The sequence below is a fragment of the Theropithecus gelada genome, chromosome 11, assembly GCF_003255815.1.
Source record: "Theropithecus gelada isolate Dixy chromosome 11, Tgel_1.0, whole genome shotgun sequence".
In the NCBI taxonomy this organism is placed as follows: domain Eukaryota; kingdom Metazoa; phylum Chordata; class Mammalia; order Primates; family Cercopithecidae; genus Theropithecus; species Theropithecus gelada.
Window position 1 is genome coordinate 43570940 of NC_037679.1, and position 15842 is coordinate 43586781.

Genomic DNA, 15842 nt, shown 5'->3' on the forward strand with positions numbered 1-15842 from the left:
GGGATAAATCCCATGCGATCATGGTGAATTTTTTTTAATGAGTTGTTGAATTTGTTTTGCTGGTATTTTGTTGACTAAATTTGCACTTATGTTTATCAAGAGTATTGACTTGCAGTTTTGTTTTGTTTTGTTTCCTTGTGATGTTCTTTCTGGTTTTTGGTATCAGGGCATGTTGGCCTTGTAAAAAGACTTTGGAAGTATTTCATCCTCTTCTATTTTTTGAAATAGCAGGTGAAGGATTGGTATTAGTTCCTCTTTAATATTTCATAAAATTCAGCAGTGAATCCACCAAATCCTGTGCTTTTCTTTGATGGAAGGCTTTTTAGTACTGATTCAATTTCATTATTTTTATTGGTCTATTCAGATGTTCTGTTTCTAAATGATTTTATATTAGTAAGTTGCATGTGTCTATGAATTTATCCTTTCTTCTTGGTTATCTAACGTTTTGGCATATGCTTATTTATAATAGCCTTTTATTATCATTTGTCTTTCTGTGGTATCAGTTGTAATGCCACCTCTTTTATTTCTTCTCTCTTTTTGTCTTAGTCTATCTAAAGGTTTGTTGATTTTGTTTATATTTCCAGAAAAGCAAGTCTTAGTTTTGCTGATCTTTTGTTTTGCTTTTCTAGCCTATAATTTATTTATTTATGTTCTGATCTTATTATCTCTTTCTTTATGCTAAACTTTGTCTTAGCTTGTTCTTTTTCTGTATTTGTAGAGGCATAACATTTTATTTCTAATTTGAGTTCTTTCTTATTTTATGATACAGACATTTATTACTATAAAATTTCTTTTAAAACTGCTTCTGTTATATCCCATTAGCTTTGGTATGTTGTGTTTCCATTTTTATCTCAGAGATTTTTAAATTTCTGATTTAATTTATTGACCCACTGGTTGCTCACAAGCATTTTCTTTAATTTACATATCTTTGTAAATTTTCCTGTATTTCTTCAGTTATTGATTTCTAGCTTTATACCACTGTGGTTGGAAAAGGCACTTGATATGACTTCAATCTTATAAAACTTGTCTTATGGCCTTATGGCTAACATATGATCTATCTTGGGGAATCTTTTTACATTCAAGGTAATTATTGATAAGGACTTATTACTGACATTTTGTTAATTATTTCTGGATGTTTTGCAGGTACTTTGTTTCATTTTCCCTCTCCTGATATCTTGCTTTGTGGTTTGATAGTTTTCTTTAGTGGTATGCTTTTAATTTTTTCTTTTCTTTATTTCTTTTTTGTTTTGTTTTGTTCATCTAGCATAGATGTTTGCCTTCTGGTTACCAATGAGGCTTGCATAGAACATCTTTTAACAGCCTAATTCAAGTTGTTAATAATTTAAATTTGCATGAAGCAAATCTAAACTCCCCCACCTTGTAAATTTTGTTTACTAATTCAAATTTTACATTATTTTGTAATATGTACCTCTTGACAATTTATTTTGCCACAGTTATTAATAGTTCTGTCTTTTAACACTAATATTAGTGATAAATTTGCTTTACAAATTGCCATTACAGTACTGAGTATTCTTAATATGGCTTTGTATTACTTATATCATTAAGCTTTCTGCTTTTATAAACATTAAATCATTATTTGGTGTATTAGTATGTTCTCATACTGCTTATAAAGAAGTATCTGAGACTGAGTATTTTATAAACAACAAAAAAGTATGTAATGGACTCAAAGTTCCACATGAATGGGGAGGCTTCACAATTATGGTGGAAGATGAAGGAAGAGCAAAGGGACTTCTTACATGGTGATAGGCAAAAGAGAATGAGAATTAAGTGAAAAGGAAAACCCCTTATAAAACCATCAGATCTTGTGAGACTTAAACACTACCATGAGAATTGTGTGAGAGAAACATCCCCCATGATTCAATTATCTCCCACCAGCTGTCTCCCACAACACATGGGAATTGTGGGAGCTATAATTCAAGATGAGATCTGGATGGGGACACACCCAAACCATATTATTCTGCCCCTGGCCCCTCCAACATCTCATGTATTCACATTTCAAAACCAATTATGCCTTCCCAACAGTCCCCCAAAGTCTTAACTCATTTCAGCATTAACTCAAATTTCCACAGTCCAAAGTCTCACCTGAGACAAGGCAAGTCTATGGGCCTGTAAAATCAAAAGCAAATTTGTTACTTCCTAGATACAATGGGGGTAGAAGCATTTGAGTAAATACAGTCATTCTAAATGGGAAAAATTGGCAAAAACAAAGGGACTATAGGCCCCATGAAAGTCCAAAATCCAGCAAGGCAGTCAAATTTTAAATGATCTCTCCAAAATGATCTCTTGTGACTCCATATCTCAAATCCAGGTAATGCTGATGCAAGAGATGGGTTCCCATAGTCTTGGGCTGTTTCACCCCTGTGGTTGTGTAGGATGCAGCCCCACTCCTGGCTGCTTTCATGCGTTGGTGTTGAGTGTCTGTGACTTTTCCAGGTGCACAGTGCAAGCTGTCAGTGAATCTACCACTCTTGGGTCTGGAGGACAGTGAGCCTCATCTGACAGCTTCACTAGGCAGTGCTCCAGTAGGGATATGTGTGGGGGCTTCAGCCTCACATTTTCCTTCTGCAGTACCCTAGCAGAAGTTATCCATGAGTCTCCTGCCCCTGCAGCAAACTTCCTGGACGCAGGGGTGCTTCTATACATCCTCTGAAATCTAGGCAGAGATTCTGAACCCTCAGTTCTTAACTTCTGTGCACCCACAGGCTCAACACCCCATCCAAGTTGTAACTTGGCCTCTTTTAGCTATGACTAGAGTGACCGAGCCACAAGGCACCAAGTCTCTATGCTGCACACAGCAGGTGGGCCCCTGGGCCCAGCCCACAAAACCATTTTTCCCTCCTACGCCTCCAGGTCTGTGATGAGAGGGCCTGCTGCAGAGGTCTCTGGCATGCCCTGGAGACATTTTCCCCATTGTCTTGGTGATTAATTTTTGGCATCTGGTCACTGTGCAAATTTCTAAAGCTGGAATGAATTTCTCAGAAAATGGGTTTTTCTTTTCTACTGCATCATCAGGCTGCAAATTTTCGGAACTTTTATGCTGTTTTATTTTAAAAACTGAGAGCTTTTAAGACACTCAAGTCACTCCTTGAATGCTTTGCTGCTTAGGCATTTTTATCTGACAGATACCCTAAATTATCTCTCTCAGTTTCAAAGTTCCACAACTCTCTAGGTTAGGGGCAAAATTCCATGAGTCTCTTTGTAAAGACATAGCAAGAATTACCTTTACTCCAGTTTCCCACAAGTTTCTTATTTCCATCTGAGACCACCTCAGCCTGGATTTCATTGTTCATGTAATTATTAGAATTTGGTCAAAGCCATTCAACAATTCTCTAGGAAGTTCCAAACTTTCTCACATTTTCCTGTCTTCTTCTGAGTCCTCTAAACTGTTCCAACATTTGCCTGTTACCCAGTTCCAAAATCCCTTCCACATCTTTGAGTATCTTTACAGCAGGGCCTCACTCTACTGGTACCAATTTACTGTATTAGTTTATCCTCACACTGCTAATAAAGACATACCCAAGACTTGGTAAAAGAAAAAAGATGTTTAATAAACTCACAGTTTCACATGGCTGGGGAGGCCTTAGAATCATGGAGCAAGATGAAGAAAGAGAAAAGGGACTTTTTACATGGTGGCAGGTAAGAGAGAATGAGGACCAAGTGAAGAGAGAAACCCCTCATAAAACCATCAGATGTCATGAGATTTATTTACCACCAAAAGAACAGTATGGGGGAAACTGCCCCCATGATTTGATTATCTCCCACCAGGTCCCTCCTACAACACATGGGAATTATGGGAGTTGCAATTCAAGATTAGATTAGGGGGGAGGGGAAACAGTGAAATCATACAATTTGGTGACTTTTTGTTTCATTTTAAATAACTCTCTTTAGCAGTTCATGTAAGGCAGACAGTGGTGACGAATGCCTTTAGCTTTTGTTTGTCTGTGAAAGTTTTTATTTCTTCCTCACTTTGAAAAGGCAGCATTTCTTGGTAAACTGTTCTTGGTTGACAGATATTTTCCTTCAGTGCTTTGACTATATAATCTCACTCTCTTCTAGCCTGTAGGTCTTCTTCTGAGAAATCTATTAATAGTCACAATGCTACCACTTTTCATACGATTTTTAAAAATCTCTTGCTGTTCTCAGAATTGTTTGTATTTGTTTTTTGATTGTTTGAGTATTATGTGTCTTGCTGAACTCCTCTTTGGAATGAATTTGTTTGGAGACTTCTGTGCTTCCTATGCCTGAATGTTGGTATTATTCTCCTGATTCAGAAAAAGTTTAGGCATTATTTATTTAAATGTGCTTTCTTCTCCTTCTTTAATTACTATTATGTATGGATTAGATATGTTAATCATGTCCTACAACTCCCTTAGAGTTTTTAATTTTTTTTTTTTAATTTTTATGCATCCAGTTTGATAATTTCAAATGTTGTGTCTTCATGTTGACTAATTCTTCAGGTTTATGGAGCCTACTATTAAAGCTTTCTATTGCACTTTTCCGTAGTTGTACTCATTATTTTCAAGATTCCTTTTCCAATTTTTTTCAAACTTCTCATGTGTTTTCCAATTTTTATGCAATTTTTTTTATCTGTATATTCTTGTAGTTCACATTGTTTTGTGAACTGTGTGACACTGTTTATGTTATTTTGGGAATTTTGTGGCCCTGTGCTGACTTGAAGAAAGGAGAGGAGTAATGCAGTCAAAGTGAGACTATTTATCTTTCACTTTTTACGTGCCTTTTATTTTGTTTTGTGGACCACAAAGGTGACTCAGGCTTATTCCCAGTTGGTGGATTTTCAGTAAGGTGTTCTTTTCTGTGAATAGGTGCTATTTGAACTTCCTGTAGGTAGTTATAAAACCTAGGTCCTCCTATTCTGCCATCTTGCTGATTTTATAGCAATTATTTTATAAAAAGAAAATAGCTCCCTCATCTCAGACATTTTATTTTATTTTCACATGGCCATTACATTCCCAATAAAAGTTGTATATTTCCCTTCTGCTGGTAGTCTGTTAATAATTAGTCATCAACTTAAAAATGCAAAGATATTCTGTTAGTATGTCTAAAAGTTTTTCACAGATATAGAGCCAATTTTAGTCAATGTACAATTGATGATGCATAGTTTACTGTGATATGTGTGAGAATAAACTTTGAACTAGTATGAGCAATATAGACTTGGATAAAACTTACTTTAAATTAAAAGCTAGGCCGGGCACGGTGGCTCAAGCCTGTAATCCCAGCACTTTGGGAGGCCGAGACGGGTGGATCACGAGGTCAGGAGATCGAGACCATCCTAGCTAACACAGTGAAACCCCGTCTCTACTAAAAAATACAAAAAACTAGCTGGGCGAGGTGGCGGGCGCCTGTAGTCCCAGCTACTCGGGAGGCTGAGGCAGGAGAATGGCATGAACCCAGGAGGCAGAGCTTGCAGTGAGCCGAGATCCGGCCATTGCACTCCAGCCTGGGCGACAGAGCAAGACTCTGTCTCAAAAAAAATAAATAAATAAAAGCTAAACACATTCTGTAACATCAATTCAGTGTCAAAGAAAAATGGCATATTTACTGAAAAATGAAAATATTTTTATTATGTATATGTACATTCCATAAAAACGCTAAACAATAATGTCCTAATAGTAAGAATGATAAATGTTGTTTGACAACATGATTTTACATAATATAATCACTGTAGGTACAATTAAGCTTCTTCAAGTTTCCAAATGCCATATGTAGTATTAGAAAAGATTCTATGAACACATAAGCACACAGTATTGAGAAGCATGATAGTTGATAATTGTGCACTTCATTCATTCATTGATTTATTATTTCACAGAACATGTACTCTTTCAGGTGTCAGATTTAGAAGGGTAAATAAGTTGCATAACTATTATTGAGAATAGAAAAGAATGGAAAATTTCACAGAATTATAAAATGGTTCCAGTATAAAATACAGTTTTTAAAATATTTGCATGTTTTGAAACTCTACTTTCAAACATGACATACTAAAAATGGAGTCCAGTTCTTAAGAAAATATTTTCAATAATCATTGTTTCAAATACTCTACCAAAAGTAAAGAAACAATAAAACAAAATAACAAATACACATATTTAAATAGATACCTGAAATTTTCATTTCATGTGGAAATATGATAGTTTGAAAGTGAAAACCATGTGATTACATAAAGAAAGAAATTTGATTAAGGTACATTAAGTAGTCAATTGTACAATAAATATACAATTATATTTTGCTACATCCTCTAATTAACTGGTTAGTATAATTTAGAAAAAAATAATTTCTCACATCAACAGCATAAAAGGATTTTAAAAATTAGTTGTCAATCTGACCACAACTTTCAACCAAACAGATACAAGAAAGAACTCACAATGAATAGGTAAGTTTTTTTTTTTTTAAAGGACAAAGTAATTATCAAAATAGTATAAAAGAATTAGTGAGAAAGAGGCATATAATCTTGAATAACAATTTTAAAAGTCAAGTAAAATGTAAAAACAGCGTTATAAGCTCTAAATAATACAATATTAAGCTATTGATGTAATCACAATCACTGTATAATTACAAGTTGGTGTTTTGAAATAACAAACAGTAAAGCTAAGAAACATGCATACACAATACATACATACACACACACACACACACTTATATATATGTAATACTAAGACTTGTACATAAATATTTATATAATCTTGGATTAGAAAAGGTATTCCTGAACATGGAACCAAAGGCATGCACTGTAAAGTAATTTGATGGTTAGATTTGACTGCATAATTTATCTTCCAGTGTTTGTGCACAAATATGTGCCATAAATAAAATTAAGGTGAATTAACATTTTGATTTTTTTTATCACTATTAAACTCTAAGAGATGATCCTTTTCATTTTATGCCATCTGTTCTTTAAATAAATAAAAACTAATGCTTTCACATTGAATTTTATTGATATTTTTAAAATTATCAGATTATTTTTCAGAGTAGCTGTAGGGTTATAGATAAATTGAGTGAAAATTATTGAGTTCCCATATACCTCGTCTCCTAGTAGCTCTAAACAGTTGATTCTGTTGTTAACACTTGCATTCGTGTAGTACGTTTGTTATTCTTGATGAGCCAATATTGATACACTTTTATTAAGTAAAGTGCATGGTTTAAGCTTCATTCTTAGCCTTGTGCATTCCATGGGTTTTGACAAATGTACGATGATATACATCCGCATTACAGTATCATCAACATTGCTCTAAAACTCCCTTATGTTCCATCTATCTTTACTTATGCGTTTGCTTAACATGTTCTTCTAGTGCCAATAATTTATATATATACTGATTGTTTTTGTTTACTAGTCCGATTAAAATACTTAATAGGTTATACTGAGTACTTCTTATTCCACAATATTAGGAGCTCATAATATTAAAAAATGGATTTTAGATTAATATCTTGTACATTTGATAAATCCACCATCACTTTTTTATTTAATCTTTTACCTACCAGTGTAAGCAACCACTGATAATCATTAACAATATCCAATATATAATTTGTGATTATAAAACCGTGATATTTCAATTTTGGTGTTATTTCTCTCTCTTTCTCTCTTCCCTGCTCTGCCGTGGCAAGATGTGCCTGCTTTCCCTTCACCTCCCACCAATATTGTAAGTTTCCTGAAGCCTCATAGTCATGCTTCTTATACAGCCTACAGAACTGTTAGTAGATTAAACCTCATTCTTTTACAAATTATCCAGTCTCAGGTAGCTCTTCATAGCAGTGTGATAATGGACTAATACATAAAATTGGTACCAGAGAATAGGAGTATTGCTATAAAAATAGTTGAAAATGTGGAAGTGACTTTAGAACAGGATAAAAGGCAGAGGTTGAAACAGTTTGGAGGGATCAAAAGAAGACATAAAGATGATGGTAAATTTAGAACTTCATAGAGACTTGTTGAATGGTAGTGACCAAAATGTTGGCAGTAATTTGAAGAGTGAAGTCCAGGCTGAGGTGGTCTGAGCTGGAGATGAGGAACTCATTGGGAACTGGAGTAAAGGTCACTCTTGCTGTGCTTTAACAAAGAACCTGTAGGCATTATGACCCTGCTCAAGAGGTCTGTGACACTTTGAACTTAAGAGTGATGATTTAAGGTATCTGGTAGAAGAAATTTCTAAGCAGCAAAACATTCAAGGTGTGATCTGCTTCTAAAAGCCTATCTAAAAGCCTCACTTGCATAAACAAATAAATGATCTGAAATTGGAACTTATATTTAAAACTGAAGTGAGCATAAATGTTTGGAAAATCTGCAGCCCAGCCATATTGCAGAAAAGAAAAACCTATTTTCTGGGGAGAAATTCAAGAGGGCTGCAGAAATTTGCATAAATAAGAAGAGTCCAATGTTAACAGCCAAAGCGATGAATAAAATCCCTCGAAGACATTTCAGAGAACTTTGAGGCAGCCCTACCCATCACAAACCTGAAGGCCTCAGAGGAAAAAAAATGGATTCATAGGCTAGGCCTAGGGCCCTATTTCTCTGCAGCTTCAGGACATGAATCCCAGCATCCCAGTCACTCCAGTTCCAGCCATGGCTAGAAGGGCCAAGGTACATCTTGGGCCATTGCTGCAGAGGGTGCAAGCCCAAAACCTTCAAGGCTTTCACACAGTTTTGGGCCTGCAGGTGCACAGAGGGCAAGAGTTGAGGCTCTCAAGCCTCCACCTAGGTATCAGAGGATGTATGAAAATGCCCAGATATCCAGGCAGAAGTCTGCTGCAGGGATGGAGCCCTCATGTGGCACCTCTTCTAGCACAGCACAGATGGAAAATATGGGGCTGGAGCCCCTACACAGAGTTCCCACTGGGGCACTGCCTAGTGGAGCTGTGAGAAGAGGACTACTGTCCTCCAGTCTCCAGAATGGTAGATCCACCAACAACTTGTGCCAGGCACCTGGAAAAGTTGCAGGCACACAATACCAGCCCATGAAAGCAGCCACTGAGGCTGTACCTTGAAGAGTCACAGGGGTGAAAGATGCCTAAGGCCTTCAGCACCCATCTCTTGCATTAATATGGCCTAGATGTGAGACACGGAGTCAAAAGAGATTATTATGTAGCTTTATGATTATTGAGTGCCCTTTGTTTTTCAGACTTGCATGAGACCTTTAGTCCCTTTGTTTTGGCCAATTTCTACCATTTAGAGTGGGGGGAATACACCCAATGCCTTCCCTAATTCTATCTTGGAAGTAACTAACATGTTTTAATCTTATAGGCTCATAGGCAGAAGGAACTTGTCTTTCCACAGATGAGACTTTGGACACTACTGCCTATGGAACTGTGTCAACTAAACCACTTTTCTTCATAAATTACCCTGTCTTAGGTAGCTCTTTGTATCAATGTATGAATGGACTAATACAGCTGTACAACCATCACCACAAGAAAGTTTACACTTTATTATTCCCAGAAAAGAATCACTGTACCCATGAGTCACTGTCTATTTTCTGTTTTCCCCAGAACCCTGTACCACCATGCCTCCACAAGCCAACAATCAGTAGCCTACTTTCTGTCTCTATATATTGGCATATACTGGACATCTCACATAAATGGAGTTATACATACTATGGTCTTCTGTGATTGGCTTCCTTCATGTAGTTTCCAATTTTCATGGTTCATCTGTGTTTTAGCATGTCTCAGAGCTTCATTCCTTTATTATTACTACTATTATGATGAAAAATACATAGCATACAATCTACCATCTTAACCATTTTGAAGTATTCATCACTGTAGTGTCAACTATATGAATCTTGTGCAGCAGTGTTCTATAATTTTTGTATTTTGCAATACTGAAATTCTATGCCCAATAAACAACAACATCCCTTTTCATGCTACCCTCACCCTGGAAACCACCATTATGCTTTCTGTTTCTAAGATGTTTATAATTTTAGATTGCTCATATAACTGGAATCATGCAGTATTCATGACTGGTTCATTTCATTTAGCATAATGTTCTCAAGTTTCATCCATGATATAAAATATGACAGAAATTCCCTTCTTTTTAAGGTTGAATAATACTTCACTGTATTATGTATAATATTTTGCATAGCCATTCACTGGACATTGAATACTTTTTTTTCCTCATGTTTTAGTAGCTGGGAATAATGATACTGTGACCATAGGTGTACAAATATTTCTTCAGGACACTGCTTTCATTTATTTTGGGTAGGTAGCCAGAAGGGTTATTGCTGGGCCATACGATAATTATATTTTTAATTTTTTGAGAAACATTGATATTGTTTTCAAATGCAGCTGCACTATTTTACATTCTCAACAATTCCAAAAGATTCTAATTTATCCACATCCAGACCAACATCTGTTATTTCTTAATTTTCTTTTGATAGTAGTAATCCTAACAGGTGAGAGATATCTCATTGAATTTGAATTACATTTACCTGATGATTAGTGATGTTGAATGTCTTTTTATATGATTTTTGGTCATTCATATATCTTCTTTGGAGAAATGTCTATTCAAGTCCTTTATCCAATTTTTAATCAGGTTACTTTCTTTGTTATTGAGTTATAAAAGTTCTTTATAGATTTTTGGATATTAATCTCTTATCAGACAGTTTGCAAATATTTTCTCTAAATCTATAGGTACAAATCATTCACCTCTTTGGTTAAATTTATTCCTAATTATTTATTATTTTTATGACATTGTTATGACATTATTTTCTAAACTTTCTTTTCAGGCAGTTTATTGATAGTGTACAGAAAAAATCATGTACATTTACTTGATTTGTTGGTTAGCTATAAAAAGATTTTTAATGGAAATCTTGTTTTTTTTTTCTTTCTTTCTTTTTACATATAAGATCATGTCCTGTGCAAACAGGGATAATTTTACTTCTTTCTTTCCACTTTGAATGCCTTTCATTTCCTTCTTGCCTAATTGTTCTGGATAGAATTTCTAGTACTATGTTGAAAAGAAGTGTCAGGAGTCAGTGTTTCTGATCTTGTTCCTGATCTTAGAAAAAAAGGCTTTTAGTTTTTTATTATTAAAGGTGACCTTAGCTGTGGGCTTGTCACATAGACCTTTATCATGCTGACAAAAATTCCTTCTCTACTTTGTTGATTCTTTTTAATGTACAAAGGGATAGAGTTTTGTCAAATGCTTTATTTAAAATATTTCAAAATTTGGTAGAAAATGAATAGATTTAAAATGATATTGATAATTGCACCATCATAAAAACATGTTAGAACTGTATGCCCATTTCCTAATAGACACAAATAAGTATCAAATGTCAAGCTATCAAAAATGTTTGCAACTTTTACAATAAAGTATATACTTCACAGTTTCTTTTAAGAAAAGACAATTATAGCAAACAATGAATAAGCACAAACACACAGAACTGAAAGATTAAAAAAATAAAATAATTGGAAAAAGTTTATTGTTTGAGAATTATTGAGTCAAATCCTTTTAAAAACCAATTTTCAGCCCACCATATACTTTCAGTATCCTGTCTGATAATTTGCCAATAGAGATAAGAATGAAAGATAGAGTAACTCTTAAAAACCTAGGTTGAGATCCAGGGTGCTTGTGCTTGAATCTCAGCTTCATCACTTATCAGATATGTGAATTTGCATGGATGACTTCATCTCTTTTTGCCTCAGTTTCTTCATCTTACGGTAGACATTAATTTAGGACAAAATTCAGTGATGAATGAGTACCTATTCCAAACACACACACACACGCACAGAGAATAACATTTAGAATAGTATCTAGCATAGAAAGCCTATATGATTTTAAAATGGAGCGTTTCAAAAATATTAGAAAATATTTAAAATATCAGTCATATTAGATATTTTTATTTAGAATTATGACTATTTTCTAACAAAATTAACACTACATTGGACTGTATTATATTTTCTAACAAAATAATAGAATATTTTCTAACAAAATTTGTTAGATCATTTACTTGATCTAAGAAATCAAGTAAATGTACATAACTTTTTCTGTACACTAACAAAAAACTGCCTGAAAAGAAAGTTTAGAAAATAATGCCGTAACAGTATCATAAAAATAATAAAATACTTAGGAATAAATTTAACCAAAGAGGTGAATAATTTGTACCTATAGACTTAGAGAAAATACTTGCAAACTGTCAGATAAGAGATTAATATCCAAGTATAAAAATTTTTAGATGCATTTTATTTCTTTTTTCTTTCCTAATTGGTCTTGTAGTACTTAGTACATCCAGTACATAGTTTTACAGAAAATGATATATTGCAACATGTATTCCAAGTATAAAAATTTTTGTTACAGGAAATTTATGATATGAACATTAAAATATCTTTGGTGTAAGAAATAACATTTTCTTTTAAAATGGTTAAGTGGATCTCTCTAGTACACTGTAATTGGTCTGCAATCGCAACAAAACTCCAACACACATAAAGCAACTGAAAACAGTTTCTTATAGTCACCATTGACATAAGAAAATGACTTCTAGTTTCACTAAGATAACTACTTTTTGCATCTATTTTTCTCTACCTTATAATCATTAAAATTTTTTATCTCGTTATTTAGATATTGCATCTTCTTGTTTTGTAAAACCAAGAATGTGCCTGTCCATAAAAGGAAAAATGTGACTAGTCCAAGATCTATAAACAAGAGGGAAGACATATACACATAGACATATCAAATATACTCTTACAAAGTTTTGGAAAACCCTAAGAATTAATGGAGAATTCTGTCAAAAGGATGAAAGGGAATAGAATTTTGGATAGAAAAACAAAATAAAATCTGAAAAACAATGAAAACATATAACTTATCAGTTTTTAAAAATCAGCTCTACAAAAATCACAAATGTTGACACACTCTTTCTCTGCCGGAAGCTTTTGCTAAATACCACGTACTTATATTTTTATTATTATTTTTTCTTAAGACAAGTCTTATTTTCTCACCCAGGCTGTAGTGCAGTGGTGTGATCATAGCTCACCGCAGCCTTGAACTTCTGGGCTCAAGCAATCCTCTTGTCTCAGCCTCCTGAGTAGCTGGGACTACAGATGGGTGCTACCACGCTCTGCTAATTTTTACTTTTTGTACAGATGGGGGTCTCATTTTGCTGCCTAGGCTCCAAGCCAACCTCTTTCCTCAGCCTCCCAACCTGCTGAGATTACAGGTGTGAGCCACCATACTGAGCTAAAATGTATATACATTTTGATCACTGAATCTACTAGTAAGTAATCACATATTAAAAATTAATAGAATCAACAGATTTTATGTTAACAAGCTAAAAACATCAAAATAGAAACATGTATTTAACAATGATAATTATCCAATTCTGAGCTCAGGTGATATTAAGTAACTATATCATGCATTTGGAAATACCCAAAGTAACAAGATCTTGTTTCAGTAGATTTCAACATGTTAATGGCAGCAATGCGACCTTTTAAAAACATTCCATAAAGTAAGATATACTTAACAGAATAGAAAATAAATAAATGTGGTGTACCCAAATATAATTAACCTTTGAACAACTGGTTTGAATTGTGCATACCCCTTTATGCATGGATTTAAAAAATTAAATATACCTGGAAAATTTTTAGAGGTTTGTGATAATTTGCAAAATGTGCAAATTGTGTAACTTAGAAATATAGAAAAAATTAAGAAAAAGAAATGTTATGAATGCATAAAACATATTTAGTTGCTAGTCTATTTTATTATTTACTACCCTAAAATATGCAAATGCCTTATAAAAAGTTAAAATTCATCAAAACGTACACATACAAAGGTATACCATACATGGTGCTGTTTGTGAGTGAGAGAAATGTGAACAAATGTAAAGATACAATATTAAGTTATAACTGTGTAAAATTAAATCTGGTACATACTGCACTACGTTACCGATTTCTTAGCTACCTCCTGTTGCTATTGCAGTGAGCTCAAGTGTTTCAAGTATCCACTTAATATGTAGGGTGATGCTAATACTCTCCATGTGAGCAGCACATTTCTCTAGTAAATTGCATATTGCAGTAAAAAGTGATCTGTCATCGTTCTCACACATTTTTCATCGTATTTAATGCAATATTGTAAATCTTAAATAATACCATAAAGTCTATACAAAGTGGCACTAGAAATTCTCCTAAGAAGCAGAAAAACAGTATGGCATTACAAGAAAAAGTTGTATTGCTTGATATGTACCACGGATTGAAGTTTGCAGCTGGAGTCACCCGCTACTTCAGACAGATGATCTATCTTGTAAAAAACACCATAAACTTATGGTATTGATAAATGTAATGAAGTACTGTAAGTATATTTCCTTTTTAAAAAAATTTTAATAAGATTTTTTAATCTACCTTACTTTATTGTGAGAATACAGAATATAATACATAGAGAATATAAAATATGTATTAGTCAACTATTGCTCTTTTTGGTAAGGCTTCTGGTCAACAGTAGGCCATTCATTGTTAAGTTTTGGAGGAATCAAAAGTTATACATAGATTTTTGTCTGTACAGGGCGTCAGTGAACTTAACACTTACATTGTTCAAGGGTTAACTGTGTGTGGTTTACAAGTTTGAAACTGTCTTCTGTTATCATATATAGGGATAGCTACCTGTCCTAGATATTAGTTAGATTAATGGATAGAAAGTAGTTTTAATTTGGACTAAAGAACATTTGCATATTTTATGTCTCACAGTAGTGTGCTGAAGTCAAATCCTATTTTGTTTGAGAGAAATTTTGTTTCACCTCACCTTCATATTTAGTAACAACACATTTATATCTTGAAAGTGGTCATGTTGTGAGTATTAACACCACAAAATCAGCAAATAATTTATACTTTTTTCATTTTAGATACATTTTTTTTCTTTCCTAATTGGTCTTGTAGTACTTAGTACATCCAGTACATAGGACTTACAGTATTATGTTGAATAGAAGTGGTAAGAGAGAAAATCCTTGTATTTTTCCTGATCTTAGAGGAAAAGCTTTTGTTTTTCACTACTGAGTATGTTATGGTTTTCATACATTATCTGTACTATGTTTTGCTAATTTCATTTTACTCTTTTTTTACTATTTTTATCATAAATGTGTATTGAATTTTGGCAAATGCTTTTCTGCATGAATTGAGATGATTATATGGTTATTTATCTTTCATTATATTGAAGTGATATATGACATTGATGAATTTTTATTTGTTGAACCATCCTGACATTCTAGGAATAAATCCACTGTGTCAGGGTGTATAATCTGTTAATGTGTTCATTTTGTTTTGCTAGTATTTTTTGGAGAATTTATATATCAAACAATCATCATGATTTGTGTTTTTTTCTTGTATTATCTTTGATTCTGGTGTCAAGGAATATGCTGGAAAAATAATATTCATTTTCAAGTATTCTCTATTTTTTATTTTTTCGGAAGAGTTTGAGAAGTATTGGTGCATTTTTTTTTAAATGTTCAGTAGAACTCTGGATTACAGACATTTGGTCATAAGATTTTTGTTGTTGTGGTGGTGGTTTAGTTTTTGATTACTTATTCAATCTGCTTATCCATTATTGGTCTCTTCAGATTGTCTGTTTCTTCTTGATTCAATCTTAGTAGGTGTATATTTGTAAAAAGTGCCCATTTTTTCAGTGGTTTCCAATTAGTTGGCATATAGTTTTTCTTAGTAATCTCATGGCCTTTTAATTTCTGTGGTATCAGTTGTAGTCTCACCTTTTTCATTTCTGATTTTATTTATATAATTCTTATGTCTCATTATCTAATTAAGGGCTTGTGAATTTTGTTGATCTTAAAAAAACAGTTTTGATTTCTGTTGATCTTTAAATTATTTTTCTACTCTCTGTTTTATTTATTTCT